At 42.0% G+C, this 21,851-nt stretch overlaps 1 protein-coding gene across 1 annotated transcript in view; it reads right to left on the reverse strand.

The window, feature by feature from the left end:
- Nucleotides 1–310: 310 nt before the first annotated feature.
- sec23ip (SEC23 interacting protein) overlaps nucleotides 311–21,851 on the reverse strand; it is a 155,492-nt gene continuing 133,951 nt past the window's right edge. Inside the window, exon 19 of the mRNA XM_068052891.1 lies at nucleotides 311–5,407. The gene's annotated coding sequence lies outside the window, so the exon portion shown is untranslated. The remainder of the gene's footprint in view (nucleotides 5,408–21,851) is intronic.

The raw sequence follows: 21,851 nt of genomic DNA on the forward strand, positions 1-21,851 counted from the left end.
TTCTCAACCAATCAGCACCGTTCTCATGCAGTATAAACTCTTGCTCCCTTTGAAATTTGGCATTCTTACATCTGTTCTGATGAGTGCAAGAGAAAAAGCTTCGACAGCATGTCTCTTTTGTCAGCAATAGTTGTATCTTTCCTTCTTATCCACGTAGCCTGGCAAACAAAGTTGAGGCCTACCATTTAATTTAAAAGTGCAATGTACCCCAATGAACTACAACTGCAATAATCTTTACAGGTTCAAAATGATTTCATGTTTTTAACACTTTTGAAAGTCATCTGGAAGCAAGTTTCAAAGTACAAAAGGAGGCAGAGAATCTATATTTATTTTACAATTACACAGAGGCTGGTTAACAGAAATTACCGCAGTTTCAATATTGTTTAGGTAGTATTTGCACTTTTAATGTTTAATATATGTCAAGATGGGCATGTTCATTTATTCTTCAATCCCTATGCACAGGACTTCTCCAAAGATGATCATCTTTTCTTTATTTTGGGAAAGGGAGAGGGTAGTGTTAAAAGGTGCATACAAGATTTCCTCATCTGCACTGGTCAAAGCATCAATCCATTTCTACTTCATTATGTAAAGCACAAAATAACTAATGCTGCCAAGAACATTACCTTTAGCAGCTTCACAGATGAAATCAGGTAACTTTCATTTCAAGAAAACAAATTAAAACGTTCCTGGACGTGATAGGCATGAAATGTATGTTTTTTTTATTTGAATAAAGCTGATCAGTTGGTATTGAATAGTAAAGCCTTTGTGAGAGAAAAGATGGCAGAGATGAATGAGAGGGGAATGGGCTCGAAGGTAGTTTTTAAAAAGAATAAATACAGGAATCTATGTAACAAGAAGTTGTCCAGTTGTGTTAAGCAATTAAGTTACAGTAGGCTGAAGAGTACATCCATTTTTTTTGGGGGGGTGGGGGGGGGGGGGGGGGGGGGTGGAAAGAGAGGTTGGGGAAGAGAGGGGCTGGGTAGGAAGAACTTGTGTGGTGAAGGGTTATTTCTGTAAAACTATGGTTATTGATTTGATTCTTCAGTAATGGCTTACCAGAATGAAGACTATAAACTCAAAGAGATAATCAGAGATGATGGAATTTTACATTCTGATAGCTACTTTACAAATCAGGAGAATAGCTCATCTGTAGTAGATATCCACACGCAAGCTGAAAATATAGCAGCACAATGAAAAAATACAACTGGTGTCAGCATTAGAAAATGCCTAATTTTTTGGCCCAATTTCTTTTCCAAAGCTTCCAGCAAAGAACTGTTTGCAGCCTCAGTGTGGAATTTGCCTGCAGAAACAGTAAAATGCTTCAACTCCCTCTAACTCCAGAACTGACAATCCTAATAGCTCGATAAGCAAAACACATGACCTGAATACCAAACAGGCAAAAGAAATTCACACTGGAGTATGCCTAAGCCTTGATATGTCAAACTCCAAATCAAGGTCTGTTCTATCATTACAACGCCAGTCAAAAGATGATCCGAGCTCCACAAATAGCGACAGCTGTCACTTATGTTTCCAGCTGTCATTTATTCCTGCAAGTTGAAGAGCGCAACTGGATTCTTGGCTTTGAATTAGGAATTATAAAATCAGTTCAATGGTAAATACAAAGAAAATAATTAATTTCTACAATGACTACAGATGGTACACATTTACATAGAACATTACAGCGCAGTACAGGCCCTTCGGCCCTCGATGTTGCGCCGACCTGTGAAACCATCTGACCTACACTATTCCATTTTCATCCATATGTCTATCCAATGACCACTTAAATGCCTTAAAGTTGGCGATCTTACCTTTCTAGTTTTTCTACCCTTGAAACTGTTCCCACTAAACAGCTGACCACCCCTCCCAGTCTCCATTAGCTGATATTCTCCCACATGTTTTGTCCCAGTCTTCTTTAAATCTGCCGTCATCACTCATCTCAAAAAAAAACTTTTGATCCCACCGTCCTAACAAAGGACTGCCCCATCTCCAACCTCCCTTTCCTCCCAAATCCACTCCCATCGTTCCCAGAACTCCGTGTTTGGAGGGATTCAATCAGCTTTCCACCCTGCCACAGTATTAAAACAACTCATTGATGTCACACATGACAACATCCTAGATGACGGTGACCATGGCAAACTATTCCTGCTCAAGCTGTTTGCAGCCACCAACACGTATGACCACACCATCCTCTTCCAACGCCTCTCCACTGTCATTCAGCTGGGTGGAACTACTCACCTGGTTCCATGTTAATCTAGCTAAAACTAGCCAGAGTCTCGCTTTCAATGGCTTCGCTTTAGCTGCCGCACTGATGTCTCCTAATGATCTATCCTTGTTTCCACCCCCGCCCCCCCATCATTTTCTCATCTACGTTAAAGGTGCCATATAAAAATAAGTTGTTGTTGTAGGCCAGAGAGTGGGATCTTGTACAAAATATGACCCAGTAAGGATGCACTGTTGTAAATGTGGGCAGGGAATGAAAAGAAAACTCTAAAGGTTCAGAAGATTCGAACACATGGGATCCAGCGTAAGCTAGCAAATTGGATACAAAATTGGCTCGGTGATAGGAAGCAGAGGCGAGTAGTGGAGGGTTGTTTTTCAGATTGGAGGCCGGTGACCAGTGGTGTGCCGCAGGGATCAGTGCTGGACCCTCTCTTTGTTTGTCATACATTCACATCCAAGTCATTAATATATAAGGGGCATGATTAGTAAGTTTGCAGATGAGACAAAAATTGGTGGTATGGCGGACAGTGAAGAAGGTTATCTAAGGTTACAATAGGATCTGTATCAACTGGGAAAGTGGGCAAGAGAGTGGCAAATGGTATTTAATGCAGACAAGTGTGAAGTGATGCATTTTGGGAAGTTAAACCAGGGCAGGACATATACAGTGAATGGCAGGGCCCTGGGGAGTGGTGTTGAGCAGAGACACCTTGGGGTGCAAGTACATAGTTTCCTGAAAGTAGCAACACAGGTAGACGGTGGTAAAGAAGGAGTATAGCATACTGGCCTTCATCGGCTGAGGCACTGAGTACAAGAGTTGGGACGTCTTGTTACAGTTGTACATAACATTGGTTAGGCTGCATTTGGAGTACTCTGTGCAGTTCTGGTTGCCGCGCTACAGGAAAGATGTGATTAAGCTAGAGAGGGTGCAGAAAAGATTCACCAGGATGTTGCCTGGTTTGGAGGGCTTGAGTTACAAAGAGAGATTGGATAGGCTGGGTCTGTTTTCCCTAGATTGACTTAATGCTAAGCTCAGACAAGAAAATCTTTGATAGGATTTATTCCCAATTTGGCCAAAAGTAGAAATGCTCTTCCAGTTGTATGTGAATTTCATTATTTAAACAGATTGCTAGATTTTCAGTTAACCTTCTTCATTCTTCAACTGAGGTTTTGTTCTGTATAACAAATACACCAGAGGCATCACAACGATATGTTTAAAGAATGTTTCAGTAGAAATCATGCAATTCTTATTTTCCCATTACTTGGCAGTGACTTCTTTTAACCATAGGTGGCAAAAGCAGCATAAGTTAATTGGAGACACATCAGGGTTCAATATCCTGAAGACAAGGAATTACAGCTTTACTGACTTCCTTCTTATCTCCTTTTTTTAAAAAAAAGACACACTATTGGTTAAAAAGTTAAAAAAAACTATACTAATTGTATACCATGTTCAACTGTGAACTTTAACTTGCAGGTTGTGATAAATGTACATTCACAAAACCCAAGCACAATGTCCAAATAGCTGCCTCAGATTTAGGGTCCAGGAAAGAGAAGGAAGTGAAAGGTGCAGGAAAATACAGAAACAATGTGTAGCCAAAATAAGAGGCTGTTGTTTGCTTGTTTGTGTGGAACCATATTTTGCTTCCCAGGGCCTTTCAGAGCATGTAATAACTTGAAATGAATTAACATAAAATGAAGCTCTATCTAGCAGGACACATCAGAAGCACAAATACTTGATTGTCTGAAGAAAAGTTTACCTATATTTCTCTCGGGTTTGGTAAAAAATTACATTCAAAATTTTGGAGTCATCTGGACACAATGTTGTCAGGGTTTTGTTTCATGAACAGCAAATGACTGGCATAAACAGAGAAGAGTGAGAATTTAGGATGGTCAAATTGGGAATGGATGGGAAGAAGTGAAGTAAGGGTGACAAAGGTTCCTACATGGGCCTAGTAAATTACTTGATTCCCCAGTTGATTGGCTATATCACCCATACTGTAAGGAAAGCAACTGCTGGCTACCATAACTATATAAATAATGAGTAGCACATTCTGTCTGCTCAGGTCCAATAAATAAAATTCCATCAGTGATTTTCATAGCATCGATCACAATATAAGTTCTTTATTTCATTATAACTGTGTATTTGGTAAAATTGGCAAAACCAATTTTGTCACTAGTCTGATAGAACATCACCAAAACTTATAAAACCCAAAAAACACATATATGGCAGCATCAGCAGCATGGTTTGAAGGAGCTATATATTTGGATTTTATGGAAGATGAAAATTGAGCTGAAGTCTACTGCAACCTGAAGTTTCTATGGTGGGAATGAATTGGAACACTTCAGTCTGACATATTGCTGCAATTTTGTCAAGATGAACAGCATACTGTTTTCCAAAAAAAAACCTTACTATCACCCTACTGGGGTACATCAGAAAAGGGGGAATTGATTTTTTTCTTGGAAGGATGTGGAGATCCAATGTACATTATAGTTTGACAAGTAAATTAATTCCATAGTGAGATTTCATTCTTGCAGTTAAGGAGTGCAGTACATACAAGTCATGCCTCTTGAATTCACAGTGTGCAATCAATTTGGACATTATATTTACTATTTATATAAGCCAGAAAATAAAAACTAAAATATTATCCAAGTTAATGAATGAAATATATTTTTTAAAATGCACTACATTTGGCAGGAGCACGGGAGGCCTATTTCAAGATGCACCCTTGTAAATCCTAATCGTTCACTTATCAGAAGAAAACCACTGCAGTTTATGTGAATAAACTTCTACAACGGATGGAATGAGTTAACAGGGACATGAGGAGAGAATAATGCACATTTCATCAGCTCCACCAGGCAAGCAAGTATCCTGAAAACAATGCATAAGTGATCTTAGGAGGCTAATGAATAGTTTAGTTAGCAAATAAATCAGAACAGAAGCTTTCTCAAAGGATCAGTTGCACTGCCTCATTAACAACACAAGACACTTCTGAACTGGTGACAATCAAGTAGAGTTCTATTTTTCCAAAGTAAGAAATTTTTCTTCAGCGTCAGTGGTTTGTATTGTCGAATAATTGCAGACTGCATAAATACTGTTGTCCCAGTAGGAAGATAAAGATACAACTACTGATCTCAGTCAAGGGTCTAAAATCTCATTGTGTTCAGCAGAGCTGATGGTGTATCAGATGATCTGTCAAAAAAAAACAGTAGTGAAAAAACATTCAACTTGGAACACAAAGCATTGCTCTAATTATTATATTACACTACACAGGAATGGAGGTGCAGCTGTCAACTGAACGGAATAAAAGAATTTCTACTTTAGACAGTAGTGTGGTCATGTAGTGTAAGCACTGGTAGCTAGCATAAATGGTGTAAAACTATTAGATTGTAAGTTTCTGGAAAAAAATCAGTTATAAAATATCTAGGAAACAGCAGAAACATTAGTACAATGGTTTCTGAAAAAATATTGGCTCTAGATATGAAGAATGCAAGAATCCTGACGTCGATAATTCTAATCATACCTAAATGAATTTTAAATTTTAATGTCAACATTATGTTGCTCAGATATCTGTAGCCAAAAATGTTAAAATGATCAAAGCTACACTGCAAGAATCCTTTGTACCTACACAACAGAGGATAACTTCTAATTTGCAATAATGTTCCTGAAGACATCTGGAAACAGTTGTCTGCACACACAATGAAAGTACCAATTAAATCCTTAAATTGAAGAATGCAATTAAACAGGGTCACATTGCAACTGCCGTCATTTAACAGACCTGTGCAAAGGTTGCCTCCAAGGATGAATTTAGCAGGCAGACAGCCATGTTGCCACTTGCTCCTACCAGGGCTACTGTCATGCTTTCAGATGAGAAGGTTTGGGCAAATAGGGACAGGGCTCTCAGAAGAGTATTCAAGGGATAGAGTCTACATGGCCAATGTCATATTTGGGAATACAAAGCAATGCACTCAAACACACCAGCTTCAATGTTGCAACAGAGTGGTTTGACAGACTGAGGCCAGTGATCCAAGAGCAGATTGCACTGGACCTATCCGAGTTAAAACACCCAGGATCTGGAGGCATCATGTCCAAATTACAGATGCCGTACCATAATGTAAATATGTTGTTCTGTGACTTTAGTTCAAAACTGCCAAGTAGAGTGAGGTCAGTGCTGGCATTTTGCAATTGGGCAGGTAAAAATAGAAATGTAAACAAGGAACTGTATGACTGTATAATCATTCAGGGAATCTAATCGTTCTAAAATTAATGGTCCTATGCATGCTGTGTGACACTATCACACACACCGTATGATGCAAAAGTGTCAACTATCTACAATGATTTAAACCAATACAGATTTGGTGTAACTGCTCATTGGTTCTCCAAACTCAAAGCAGAATTGCAAATAATTCTCAGTTGGCTTAATACAGTTGAATACAACAAAATAATGTTGAAGCTAACCATGGAGGTAATTAATAAACTGTGTCTAGAGGGGAACTTATAACATTGGTACTGGTTTAGTTTAGATCACAGCAGGGAGAAAGAATGGGCCTATAATTCTGTCATTGGGATAGAACGTAAGAACATAGGGAGCCTGTTCCAACAGTATAAATAGGAAGCTGACAATTCAATCTAAACAAGCTCCTCTGAAAAAGCACCTGCATGTTAACAGAGAACTGCAGGTGTGCTCCACGAGAAGAACTGCATTATCAGTTGTAATATTACTTGTTCCTTTGATATGTGGAGTGCAAGTAAGATCCAAAGAAAATGTGGGTTTTTATTATAACTAGTATATAAAATATATACAGCTACTACAGGAACACAACAATACATGTCTCACTCTGTCGGGCTACACGTGTGATGAGACATCACTTCCTCTGGTCACCTTTACTTGCAGCTTCTTAAGGTGGTCCTCCTAAGGTCATCCCACAACATCCCCCTTTTTCCAAAGATAAAAACATGTGTACAATATACAATGATGTTGCAGTTCGGACTAACTATACACGAATAAAACAAAATGTTATTTACAAGTAAGCAAATTTAACACTCTAAAACGTAGAAAGGTTTGCTTATTCGTCTCGATCTTGTTATCGTAAACCTCTTGCCAGAGTTGAGCTCATCTTGACTCCTCTGAAACTCTGGTGACTCGGAACTCTAGTTAGCACGTTCTTCCTCCGTACAGAGGCTACGAGCACATTCATCTTCAGACTTGGTCTTAGAATGTGTCCACAAAGCCACAGGGTTGTCACATTTAGTGTTGACGCACAGATCTCGGAGTCGACTTCAGTTCCATCCCGGAATCACACCATTGGCTGCCTGGACCTTGTACGATCTGGGCTGCTAGCATATCCTAGCAATCCCTGCAGGATACCAAATTCCCAACACATGATTGCAGACTCTGACCTTCTGCCCTACCCGTAATTGAGCTAATTCTGGTCCTGCTTGCCTGCCATACGATGCCTTCACCTTCCCTTGTTTAGACAGAAGCATATCCTTTACTGTGGAAAATAGAGAGATGACGATTGGGCAGGGCAGTTCTTACCTGCTTTCCAAACATCAGCTCTGCAGGCGACAGTGAGCCCATGTCTGATGGTGAAAATTGGGGGTGCAGCATTGCAACCTTGAGATCCTGTCCCGTCTGTCTACACTTTAAAATGAGCAGTGTGATGGTGCGCACCATGTGTTCAGCTAGGCTGTTAGACTTTGAATAATGTGGTGACAATATCATGTGACTGACTCCCCACCTGGCACGTCTTGGAATAGTTTTCCAGCATATTCCGGCTCATTATCGGAGATAATTTCTTTCAGCACACCAAATAGGCTGAACCATATCAGCAACCAATGCACTTGACATATCTCATAGCCGCCTGATGCTTGTAAACTTAGTAAAGTAATCCGTAACAAGGAGCAAATCATCACATTGGAAGTAAAATAAATTTGCGCTGATCTTTGCCTATGGATGTGAAGGCATTTCATGTGGATTCAAGGGTTCCTTCTATTAATTTGGCTGACAACTTTGACATGCCTCACAGGATTTCACCACCATCTCAACATCACTGTTGATTCCTGGCCAGTAGACTGTCTCTCTGACATGGAATCTGATAAGTTCCATTCCTAAACGCCCTTTGATGCAGTTGTGTTAGAATATCAGAACACACAGCTTCGGGTATCATGACTTGCTTCCCTTTGAAAATCACCCCTGTGATATGCCGAGCTCGTCTCGATACAGCCAGAAACAGCATAGACATTCGGTTACTTCCTGCATGGTGTCAGACCATCCTTCCACAACATCGATGGGGTCGGGTCACGTGCCGTTGCATCTCTTAGTTGCTCGCATTTGTGGGGACATAAATTCATGAGGTCGATCTTCAGGACATTCTCAATCACAGTACCCACACTGTGGACATGCAAATCTAGCGAGATATCTGCATCTTTATTCAGATTAGGCAACCTGCTCAGGGTGTCCAATGTGACCATTTTGTTGCCCGGTTCATATTGGAAGTCACAATTGTAGCCCTGGATCTTCAAGTCTCTGCAACCACAAAGGAGCTTGCGGGAGCTGTTGCCACCATATGGTTTCAAGTGGCCAGTCTCCACAGTAAAATATTTTCTGAACTAGGTGTGAAACCTAGTGATACCAAAAACAAGAGTCAAGGTTTCATGTTCAATGTTAGAGTATTTGGATTGGGTTCGTGACAAACTCTTCGACGTGAAGGCAATAGGCTTCCCTTCCTGCATGATGCAGATGCCTAATCACTTCTGGGACACGTCGACCTCGAGCATGGTCTCTTCGGTCAGGTCGTAATACTGTAGCACGTTATCTTGCCTTGACAGAGCTAACTTTAAGGGCTCAAACACCTGCTGGTGGTCTTCCTGTCACGAGTAAGGGATATCTTTACGCAGTAGTTCCCTGAGCTGTGTTGCTCGCTCAGCAAAATTGGGGATGTATGGGCCAAAAAGTGGAACAGCTCCAGACACCGTTGTAGGTCTTCCTGGTCCTGAGGAGTTAGCATGGCTTTGACATCTTCAATCGTATCTGGGTCTGGGCGTATTCCTGTGGTGGAATAGATCGACCCAAAGAAGCTGATGTGCCGAACATCGACCTGGAACCTCTTGCTTTTAAACACAAGGCCCTCACGAAGAGAAGCCAATGTTAGCAAATGCAAATTTTGGTCATGTTCTGCCATGGTCCGCCCCATCACCACAATAACGTTGGCCATATAGATACAACCCAGGATATTTTCAGTTATCCTGTCCATGTATTGTTGGAAAATGTCCCGGCTGACACACAGACAAAAAGGTAACTGTCTGAAACAGTATCTCCCAAATGGCGTTCGAAAAGTTATGAGTAGCTAGGACTTTTTGGTTAAGTGGACAGACCAGTAGCTATGCTTTGCGTCGAGCTTTGAAAAATACTTAGCACCAGTAAACTTAGGATTCAGCTCCTCCAGGGTCTGGATTTTATGCGGCCATCTCTTGAGGGCTAAATTCAGTCATCGCGGGTCTAAGCAAATCCTGAGATTGCCATCTTTCTTCAGTACATGGGGAATCGAGCTGCACCTATCAGAAAGCTGGTCCGCTCAGCGGATGACTCCGTTGCACTCGATCTCTTCCAGCTCCACTGTAAGCTTCTCTTGAGTGCATACATTGCACTTGCTTGGTGCATTGATAGTAGGAACTGCAATATGGTATCACCCTTGAAATCGCCGACGGCATTAAACCTGTCTGGGTAAAATAGTTTCAGGTCTCTAACCGACTTAATGCACTGTGTGTAGCACCCTTCCGTACCTTTTGGTGTGGGTGCTGACCTCAGGTATTGTGATGATATGGAAATCTAGGCATACTGGAAGCCCTGTGACAGCTGGTCCAGTTGTGGTGTCTACAACATAAAACATTTGTGGTAGCCATTCAGAGCTCCCATAGTTGCACTGCCAAGTTATCATTCCAATGCACTTGATTGAAGCAGCACTGTAGGCAGCCAGCCTAGCTGTGGTGGGCCGTAACATAGATTCCCATTTGTTTTAAAGATACTTGTCCTTCAGTATACGGATAGGCAAAATATTTGCGCTTGTTCCGGTGTCTATTTTTACTCTGAATTTATGCTTGCCACTCTGCTGTGGACATATAATCCTGAGGATGACAAATGTCTCAGATTGCATAATAGCACTGACATGCTGATCCAAATTAAATGTGAAATGCTTGTTCACTGTTCGCACGAGTGCATTCTTCACCCGTGACCTCCTTACAGTCACTTTGCCGACCTGATGTACCTGCTTGGGTTTTTGTTTTGTGTTGGCATACCTTTTGTTGCATTTGCCATCCTGTCTTACAGATGTTGTCTCTGCATGCGAGCTGCGACCATTCCTGTGTGCAGTATCTGAGCTCGGCCTTCTGCATTGCCTTACTCAATGTCCTTGCATGCCACAAGCTTTGCACTGTTCCTGGTATGCCAGAGAAATGTGAATTGGTTGAGTCAGGCCACATTTGCCAGCAGGTTTAGAAGATTTCGGAGCCTTGGCTACCATACCAGTAGTCGGAGCTGCCTTCAATGCTTGTACTGTTGGTGCCTAGCCATGATGGCTTCAAATGTCCTTCCATCATTGAATTGTGCATCTATGGTGTGCCCTTTCTTCTTTTCTAGCAGGTCTTTTTGAAAGGCCTATATTGGCGTAGATGTGATTCTTTGCTCTGTAATCTGTTCCGAAAATTTGATATCTGTGAAATTGCATTCTTGAACTTTGTCTCAGAACCTTCCAACAAACTGGTCAGTGAACTCATCTTGCCTTTTCTGGTAGGTCATAAGCTCAAGCCTATGTACTTGGAAATTGACCTTTACCTTCAGTTGCTCCTCCAGGAATGGTCATTCCTTGCTAGGTTCCTTCTGATCCTCAGCTAACAATCCTGATGTGCTGCAGGCCCTCGCTTCCCATTGTGATCTTGATTTTCACAGCTGGTTTCTCTGGTTTGCTCACTGCTTGATCTAGGAAACACAGTTCCATCAGCTGATAAAACACTTTAAATTCAGATGCTATGTCTGACGCCTTCCAGTCCATAACTGAAAGTCATGTTCCAGATAATCCTGCTGTTTCACAAATACAGACTTTTTCCACAGGTTTTCTTTTTCACAGGCATACTTCTTTGTTTCCTTTTTAGACAGTTTATTTTTGCAGGCCTGCCCCTTTTAAAAAGTGACAAACTACAGCTGCTTTGTTTACACAGCTTGTTCAATTTTTTTTTAAAACCAAGAGCAGTTTTTGTTTTAAGAGGGCTGTAGCTTGCAGTACTTTGATCTGGACCTCCAGTCACGCTGTTGGGTTCTTCCCACTCTTTTTGGCTCAGGCCCAGCCCACGAATTTAAAAAATAGGAAAACTAAAGTAGTTATGGCTGAACTACTACTTTTCAAATTTTTCAAACCACTGCAAAATTAATTGAAAGTGCCGATCTCTTGGCAAACTGCCTACTGTACTCAAGAGTTTCAACACCTCCCAGGATCCAGTCTGTGTTCTCCACCTGAATCTTCAGCCACTCCAGGTAGGCAATTGGCTGTTCCTTGTTCTCTTGGTCGGTTCTTCAGGAAAAAAACAACTGTTGCCACAATATAATATTTTGTGGTCTTCAGAAAAATTAAATCCCAAACGTTGGCACCATTTGATATTACTTGTTCCTTTGGTATGTGAACTACTGCAAGACTCACAGGACTACAAGTAATATCCGAAGAAAATCTGGGTTTTTATTGTAACTTAACTAGAACATATATATACAGCTATTACAGGAGCACACCAATACACGTCTCACTCTGTCAGGCGACACCCACAACTTCCTGGTCATGTGTGATGTGACATTGCTTCCTATGGTGACCTTCATTTGCAGCTTCTTAAAGTGGTCCTCTTAAGGTCGTCTCACACCACCAGTGGCTTTGAGGATGACAATTACCCTGAATTTCTTTGCCACTAGCTCATTTCAGTCACTCCAGATGGGGAAGGAGAGAGGGTATTTCCCCCTTGTTTGGTACTTTATAAAATCAAAATCTTAAACATTCTTTATATTCCTGTTTATAATTTTGATACTAACAGTGCACACAGGCTTTCCAAACATCCACCCCTGGAGGCAATTTGAAAAGCATTAAGCCACTGCATGATGCCCAGTAAGTTCACTAGAAACTCCCAAAAAGCTTCAATTTGAAAATGGTTCAACTTATATCAATAAAAGTAGGTTTGCCATTGCGCTGAGTGCTCCCTACTAACTGTGCTACTGTCTCTATCAATTTTGAGTGGAAAGTGTGGCTGATTATATCCCCTAAATGCTATAGGGCACTGAGGTCAGCTCTAAGCTCCAACTGCTGTTATGGTCGAGTTCAACCTACTCAGACGAGGAATCAAGGCTGGGACCTTCCTAATCTACATGGCTCACCACACACCAACTGGTGGATTTACATCATATGCTAGAGTATGCTGTATCCGCAGGATTAATGTTAAATAATTCTATAGGTAATGGAGATTCCCTGCAGCATGCCTGTGGTCTTTATTAATTTATAATGCAAGGGTGCATTATGCATGTATTAAAGTTGTTGAAAATATAAATAAATTTGTTCTTATTAAAAAGAACCTACATATAGCCATAAAGACAGGGCTAAATTGTGGCGAGTCGAAGAGACTTAGTAGTTGGCAGGAAAAAAGACAGAGGCGCAAGGGGAGAGCCAACTGTGCAACAGCCCCAACAAACAAATTTCTCTGCAGCACCTGTGGAAGAGCCTGTCACTCCAGAATTGGCCTTTATAGCCACTCCAGGCGCTGCTTCACAAACCACTGACCACCTCCAGGCGCGTATCCATTGTCTCTCGAGATAAGGAGGCCCAAAAGGAAGACATATAGAGAACCTTTCACAACCTTGAGATGTTCCAAAGTGCTTTACAAAGTACTTTTTGAAGTGTAGTCACTGTTGTAATATAGGGTTATAACCTACAGCCACTTCATATTCTATCTACAGCAACATGTCAAAATGTATCAACTTTTTAAAGATCTATGAGTAAAATAGTTTAATTAATAAATCTACACAATACAATCAGTATTTCAAACACAAAACCCAATTAATTAGAATTCTGGAACACTGGCTGATTGATTTATTTTGATTAACTGGAGTTAAATGTATTCTGTCCGCAATGGGCAGTCAGGGAAGGTAAAACCATCAATTAAAATGAATGAATTGAACTTTTCTCTTGCTAGAGGTCAATACCTATTTAGGTGTCAGCTTTGATTCAGTGATAGTATTCTTGCCTCGGAGTCAGAATGTCATGGATTTAAGCTCTGCTCCCAAAGCTTGAGCACATAATATATGCTGACACTCCAATGCAGTAGAGGGAGTGCTGTTAGAGGTGCTGTCTTTCAGACGATACGTTAAACCAGGGTCTTGTCTGCCCTCTCAAGTCGGTGTTAAAGAATGCATGGCACTACCTGAAGAGTAGCCGGGGATTTCTCCCATCGTCCTGAACAAATATTTATCCAGCAACCAACTCCACCAAATTATCTGCGCATCTATCTCATTGCTATTGGTGGAACTTTGCTGGATGTAAATTGGCTGTTGCATTTCCATACAACAGTGTCTACTTTAAAAGTAGTTCCTTAACTGTGGGGATTGGGACATCTTGAGGCCATGAAAAGCACTCTATGAACGCAAACACTTTTTTTTTTATATACAGTGGCGCAGTGGTTAGCACCGCAGCCTCACAGCTCCAGCGACCTGGGTTCAATTCTGGGTACTGCCTGTGTGGAGTTTGCAAGTTCTCCCTGTGTCTGCGTGGGTTTCCTCCGGGTGCTCCGGTTTCCTCCCACAGCCAAAAGACTTGCAGGTTGATAGGTAAATTGGCCATTATAAATTGCCCCTAGTATAGGTAGGGGAATATAGGGACAGGTGCGGATGTGGTAGGAATATGGGATTAGTGTAGGATTAGTATAAATGGGTGGTTAATGGTCGGCACAGACTCGGTGGGCTGAAGGGCCTGCTTCAGTGTTGTATCTCTAAATCAAATCAAAAATCAATTAATACAAATTTACATAAAAGAACACTGGTTCTATCAAAGCAAAATCATTTGATTAAACTTCAGTACAGCATGTGTTTTAGGATATTTCAAAACCTTCCATTGTTTCCTAATGTCATGCAGGCCCCCACCTGCCAAGAATCAGGCACATTAATTTTGTCACATGGATACTAAATTTCAAATTGTTGCTGGGAAGAGGAGAAGGCCTGTGACAAGGGGTTGCCCTGGCTGGAAAGACATTTTGTGGAACAAAGGAGCTATCCCCTGCTCCAATACAATCCATAAATAGACGTGGTCAAACCTGCTAGTCACATGACTAACCTGCTTGGCAATTTGGGTTTTTTTCTGAATTGTACAGTGTTTGAACTGGCAGAAAGCTCTTTTCTCCTGAATTGAAAAAGACCTCTCCTGGCTGGCTCACCACAGCCTCTCCTGTCTGCTCCCATATCTTTCTCACGGAACTCCAAAAACCCACTGAAGACACATGAACCCCACGAGAGAAAAGTCTCCTACAGTGAATAAGGTTCAAGAAGAATACTGGGCCCCAACAAAAAGCAAGATCTACCTACCAGCAAGGACTCTAGAGTGAGCTTGAAGACCGGTCACAAAAAATGTTCAGATATTGCCTCAAACCTTTCCATTTTATTTCTTCTGCTCTTTTCTGTCCCGAGCTGCATGTGTGCATCACGCATGGGCGTTGTGTATCCGTAGGTGTTAACCGAATTAGAGTTTAAGTTTAATAAACTTTCATTTTTCTTCTTTAAACTGAAGAAAACCTGTGTATGTGCTGGTTTCTTTGCCATATAATTGGAAAGTGGTGAACAAGGATTCACCAAGGGGGGAGCTAAAAACACAGTGTGTTTAAAATTAAACCCAGTAAAACCAGGTGAAGGCTGAAAGGGACCCCTAGACCTCTTTCTCACCTGGTCGTAACACTACTGTATATTTGTTTTACAAAATATAATAAAGAATGCTCCATTCAGCAATTTGGAGTACAGTTCGAAGCCAAGTACTCAAGATAGGGACATTCAGCCCAGCTAGCTCAACCTTGCTTAGAAATCTACAATTCCCTGACATCTCAACACAAAACTGTATCTTGAATTATACCATGGTCTTTGCTTTCACTATCCTACCTAGATGATGATTCCAGATATTTATCACTGTATGCTTTCTGACATCAGTTCTGAACTTGCCTGTATCCCTCTCTGCCCAGCAATTGTATTTAAAACTGTGCTCTGGATTAAACTTTACCATTCCAATTAGTATCTTACATATCTTTAGTAGTTTTCCTGCTGACTTTACACATTTGTGCCTTTGTCACCCGAACTGAACACAGTATTCAAGGTACAGCCAGACCAGAGCATGCACAGCTGCAATATGATAGCTTCAACTTCAAACACTGCAGATCTGGCAGGATAACTCAGCACTTCGTTTGCTTTATTAAATCACTGATCTGCAATGACTGGATTGAAAACATTCAAGAGCAGTTATTCAGGATATTAGGTTGGCCTGTCAACTGTGCAGAGTTTTGCTCTCCTTACCCAAGGAAGGATATACTTGAGTTAGAGGGAGTGCAACAAAGGTCCACTAGACTAATTGATAGGTTGAAAGGGATTGTCCTATGATGAGAGATTTAGAGACTATGCTTATTTCCCCTAGAAATTAGAAGAATGAGAGGTGATCTTATTGAAATATGTATCTTTTAAAAGGGTTTGACAGGGTAGATGCTGGGGCATCTAAAACTAGGGGTCACAGTCTCAGAAGTAACATTTGCAGCACACAAGTGCCAGGAAATGACTAGCTCCAACAAGAGAGAATCTAACCATCTCCTCTTGACACTCAATGGCACTACAATCACTGAATCCCCCACTACCAACATCCTGGGGGCTACCATTGACCAGAAACTGAACTGGAGTAGCCATATAAATACAGTGGCTACAAGAGCAGGTCAGAGGTTAGGAATCCTGCGGCGATTAACTCACCTCCTGACTCCCCAAAGCCCGTCCACCATCTACAAGGTACAAGTCAGGAGTGTGATGGAATACTCTTCACTTGCCTGGATGGGTGCAGCTCCAACACTCAAGAAGCGATCAGCACCCCATCCACAAACATTCACTCCCTCTACCACTGATGCACAGTGTGTGTACCATCTACAAAATTCTGGAACTCCCTTCCTAACAGCACTGTGGCTGTACCTACTCCACATGGACTGCAGCAGTTCAAGAAAGCAGCTCACTACCACCTGCTCATGGGCAATTAGGGATGGGCAATAAATGCTGGCCTAGCCAGCGATGCCCAAATTCCATGAATGAATTAAAAAAAAAAAGGGGTCGGCCGTTTAGGATTGAGATGAGGAGAAATTTCTTCACTCTGTTGTGAATCTTTGGAATTCTCTACCCCAAAGGGCTCTGGATGCTCAGTCATTGAGTACATTCAAGAGAGAGGTCAATAGATTGTGGACACTAAGGGGAATCAAGGAATATGGGGATGGGGTGGGAAAGTGGAGTTGAAACTGACGATCAGTCATGATCTTACGGAATGGCGGAGCAGACTCAAGGGGCTGAATGACCGACTCCTGCTTCTGCTTTTCTTGTTATGCATTATGTCAACATTGATAAAATGTTAGATAAGGAATACAACTCAAATAAATTACTTTTAATAACGAAAAGTTCAGTTATGTCAATCTGAAGAGTAGCGTAGAAAATGTCTTAAAATATTAAATTGTTCTTTGGAAAATAATTGTCTCCAGTCTGAATCACAACGAAGAAGTTTATTTCTGTATTACCTATCCGAGTTCTAAAATTCTCTGCTAAGTGTTGATACTTTCTTTTTACGTCTTCTCAAGGAATGGATTCCTACCTTCATAAATACTTAAAAGACCCTTTCCTTTTTACAAGGCACTTCATCAAGTTTCCATAACAAACTATTGCCTGCATCTTTGGTCAATGAACATCTTCTATTCATAACCAGCAGCCCTACCAATCAGTTTCCCAAGGAATTTGTTAGGACATTTTACTCTGGCATCCTTTACAAATAAATAACAACTTGAGATTTGACATATTGTTTTCAAAAATATCTTATAGTTTAAAGTTTTTTTTACAGCCAATGGTCATCTTACTGCTAGGTCATATCAGCACTGAGAAGTAATGAGTTATTAAATTGAGATTGTTTTCAAACTAGCATTAAAACTGACCAATATTCAAGAAAGTATGACTGGCCGAAGTGTTGAAAAAACAGTTCATTTATATTGTTCAAACTTCCTCAAATTTGAATAAATATTTGTCTGGTTTTCGTGAGTTCTGTCCATTGTCTTTCATCACACAAGTGGTCTGATCAGTTGAAACTTGAATTAGTTTCCATTCTCCCAGTGTGGTGATCTCATCTTTTGTCTCTACCTTGAATAACTTGTTGATGATAACATCCACTACCCACTCTAAAGCCAGAATTTTGAATAATTGCAATGAGAATTTAAGCCTCTGGCTGAGGCAGACATATATCCCTTTGTTTCTTGAATATGATACTGTCTGTGATGTCACATGGTAGATAATAAATACTTATTGTTGATACTCCTGTGCAACTTTGTATAGCACATCGTGAAACTTTGATAAAAATTTATATATAGTGTTGGGTACATGTAAATTTTGAGTTATCCTACCTTCTGCAATAGCTTAAGAGAATCCCCTTCTAAATTATGGACCCATGCTTCCTATTTCTCATTCTATCCATGGATCAATACTAGACCCCGAATAATGCTTTATTTGCACGAGTTACATTATAGTGTTCCTTTATTCAGAAACTCCTTGCTCAGCATGATAGAGCCTCCCTCAAATGGCTCGGAACGCATACTGTCCATCCGACTGCTCACCACCTCTGGTCCAGTACACCTACTCAGCATCTATGCTCCAACACTCTGCTCCGCACCTGAAGCTAAAGACCAGTTCTATGAACAACTCCATAACATCATTAGCAGCATCCCCAACACCGAACACCTATTCCTGCTGGGGGACTTTAATGCCAGGGTTGGGGCCGACCATGACTCATGGCCCTCCTGCCTTGGGCGCTATGGCGTTGGAAGGCTGAATGAGAACGGGCAGAGACTGCTTGAGTTGTGTACCTAACATAACCTCTGCATCACCAACTCGTTCTTTCACACTAAACCCTGTCACCAGGTTTCATGGAGGCACCCAAGATCACGTCGTTGGCACCAGCTAGACCTCATTGTCACAAGGCGAGCCGCCTTAAACAGTGTTCAAATCACACGCAGCTTCCACAGTGCGGACTGCGACACCGACCACTCCCTGGTGTGCAGCAAGGTTAGACTCAGACCAAAGAAGTTGCATCATTCCAAGCAGAAGGGCCACCCGCGCATCAACACGAGCAGAATTTCTCACCCACAGCTGTTACAAAAATTTCTAAATTCACTTGTAACAGCCCTTCAAAACACTCCCACAGGGGATGCTGAGACCAAGTGGGCCCACATCAGAGACGCCATCTATGAGTCAGCTTTGACCACCTACGGCAAAAGTGCGAAGAGAAATGCAGACTGGTTTCAATCTCATAATGAAGAGCTGGAACCTGTCATAGCCGCTAAGCGCATTGCACTTTTGAACTACAAGAAAGCCCCCAGCGATTTAACATCCGCAGCACTTAAAGCAGCCAGAAGTACTGCACAAAGAACAGCTAGGCGTTGCGCAAACGACTACTGGCAACACCTATGCAGTCATATTCAGCTGGCCTCAGACACCGGAAACATCAGAGGAATGTATGATGGCATGAAGAGAGCTCTTGGGCCAACCATCAAGAAGATCACCCCCCTCAAATCTAAATCGGGGGACATAATCACTGACCAACGCAAACAGATGGACCGCTGGGTTGAGCACTACCTAGAACTGTACTCCAGGGAGAATGCTGTCACTGAGATTGCCCTCAATGCAGCCCAGCCTCTACCAGTCATGGATGAGCTGGACATACAGCCAACCAAATCGGAACTCAGTGATGCCATTGATTCCCTAGCCAGCGGAAAAGCCCCTGGGAAGGACAGCATTACCCCTGAAATAATCAAGAGTGCCAAGCCTGCTATACTCTCAGCACTACATGAACTGCTATGCCTGTGCTGGGACGAGGGAGCAGTACCCCAGGACATGCGCGATGCCAACATCATCACCCTCTATAAAAACAAAGGTGACCGCGGTGACTGCAACAACTACCGTGGAATCTCCCTGCTCAGCATAGTGGGGAAAGTCTTTGCTCGAGTCGCTCTGAACAGGCTCCAGAAGCTGGCCGAGCGCGTCTACCCTGAGGCACAGTGTGGCTTTCGTGCAGAGAGATCGACTATTGACATGCTGTTCTCCCTTCGTCAGATACAGGAGAAATGCCGTGAACAACAGATGCCCCTCTACATTGCTTTCATTGATCTCACCAAAGCCTTTGACCTCGTCAGCAGACGTGGTCTCTTCAGACTACTAGAAAAGATCGGATGTCCACCAAAGCTACTAAGTATCATCACCTCATTCCATGACAATATGAAAGGCACAATTCAACATGGTGGCTCCTCATCAGAGCCCTTTCCTATCCTGAGTGGTGTGAAACAGGGCTGTGTTCTCGCACCCACACTTTTTGGGATTTTCTTCTCCCTGCTGCTTTCACATGCGTTCAAATCCTCTGAAGAAGGAATTTTCCTCCACACAAGATCAGGGGGCAGGTTGTTCAACCTTGCCCGTCTAAGAGCGAAGTCCAAAGTACGGAAAGTCCTCATCAGAGAACTCCTCTTTGCTGACGATGCTGCTTTAACATCTCACACTGAAGAATGCCTGCAGAGTCTCATCGACAGGTTTGCGTCTGCCTGCAATGAATTTGGCCTAACCATCAGCCTCAAGAAAACGAACATCATGGGGCAGGATGTCAGAAATGCTCCATCCATCAATATTGGCGACCACGCTCTGGAAGTGGTTCAAGAGTTCACCTACCTAGGCTCAACTATCACCAGTAACCTGTCTCTAGATGCAGAAATCAACAAGCGCATGGGTAAGGCTTCCACTGCTATGTCCAGACTGGCCAAGAGAGTGTGGGAAAATGGCGCACTGACACGGAACACAAAAGTCCGAGTGTATCAGGCCTGTGTCCTCAGTACCTTGCTCTACGGCAGCGAGGCCTGGACAACGTATGCCAGCCAAGAGCGACGTCTCAATTCATTCCATCTTCGCTGCCTTCGGAGAATACTTGGCATCAGGTGGCAGGACTATATCTCCAACACAGAAGTCCTTGAAGCGGCCAACACCCCCAGCTTATACACACTACTGAGTCAGCGGCGCTTGAGATGGCTTGGCCATGTGAGCCGCATGGAAGATGGCAGGATCCCCAAAGACACATTGTACAGCGAGCTCGCCACTGGTATCAGACCCACCGGCCGTCCATGTCTCCGTTATAAAGACGTCTGCAAACGCGACATGAAATCGTGTGACATTGATCACAAGTCGTGGGAGTCAGTTGCCAGCATTCGCCAGAGCTGGCGGGCAGCCATAAAGACAGGGCTAAATTGTGGCGAGTCGAAGAGACTTAGTAGTTGGCAGGAAAAAAGACAGGCGCAAGGGGAGAGCCAACTGTGCAACAGCCCCAACAAACAAATTTCTCTGCAGCACCTGTGGAAGAGCCTGTCACTCCAGAATTGGCCTTTATAGCCACTCCAGGCGCTGCTTCACAAACCACTGACCACCTCCAGGCGCGTATCCATTGTCTCTCGAGATAAGGAGGCCCAAAGAAGATTCAGGGATTAACGTACCTTATTCATAGGTGCCAAATTAAATTTGTAATCTTTTTGATATTGATTTCCAGAATGATTTTAGTGCTAAGAGATTACAATATCCTTAAGATGTTGGTCATACCTGAATGTGCACCATGCACATCAGCAAAACAAGGGGACTAACCCTGACTTTTAGTTTCAATCAATTTAATTAAAAATCCAAAACATTATTTTTCAAGTTACATGATAGAGAACAAAAAGCAATGTTAAACAGCGAAGGGGGAAAAAGGGGCTTCCTGCTTCACATCTGTCTTAATTTCATTTGGATTAATTTAAAATGTTCCCATCTCAACAACTGTTGTTGCATCAGAATATAGGTTATAGATCAGTGCTATAAAAATCATTCAAGATTCCCTTCCTTTCTAATGATTTTTTTTATCAATTGCGACCCAACGTGCTGCAAGTTTCTTCCAAATTTACAAAAATCACCAGGTAACTCAATTTCTTCCCACTGTTCCATTATGATATTCTGCAAAGTAGAAAGATTTTCATTATAACCTGGGGTTGCCACATTATATCAGTCTTGTCTCTAGTTCAGACACACTGACGGCAAGGCATCTGCATTTCCCTCTGTCTTATCAAGGATGTTTAATGCCCAGTTTTGTTATTCCAAAAAAGATCCGGATATTGTATTTGTTATTCATGATTAACAGATTACACCAGAGCTATTTTGTCCAATTAGACCAAACTAAGCAGATAATTAACTTCTGAGGGAACTCCCATCAATTGTTCCAACATTTTCCAATTTAAATATATATATTTGGATCTCCATAAATGCAGTCTTACCTCCATGCTTACACCCACC

The sequence above is a fragment of the Heterodontus francisci genome, chromosome 20, assembly GCF_036365525.1.
Source record: "Heterodontus francisci isolate sHetFra1 chromosome 20, sHetFra1.hap1, whole genome shotgun sequence".
NCBI classification, from domain to species: domain Eukaryota; kingdom Metazoa; phylum Chordata; class Chondrichthyes; order Heterodontiformes; family Heterodontidae; genus Heterodontus; species Heterodontus francisci.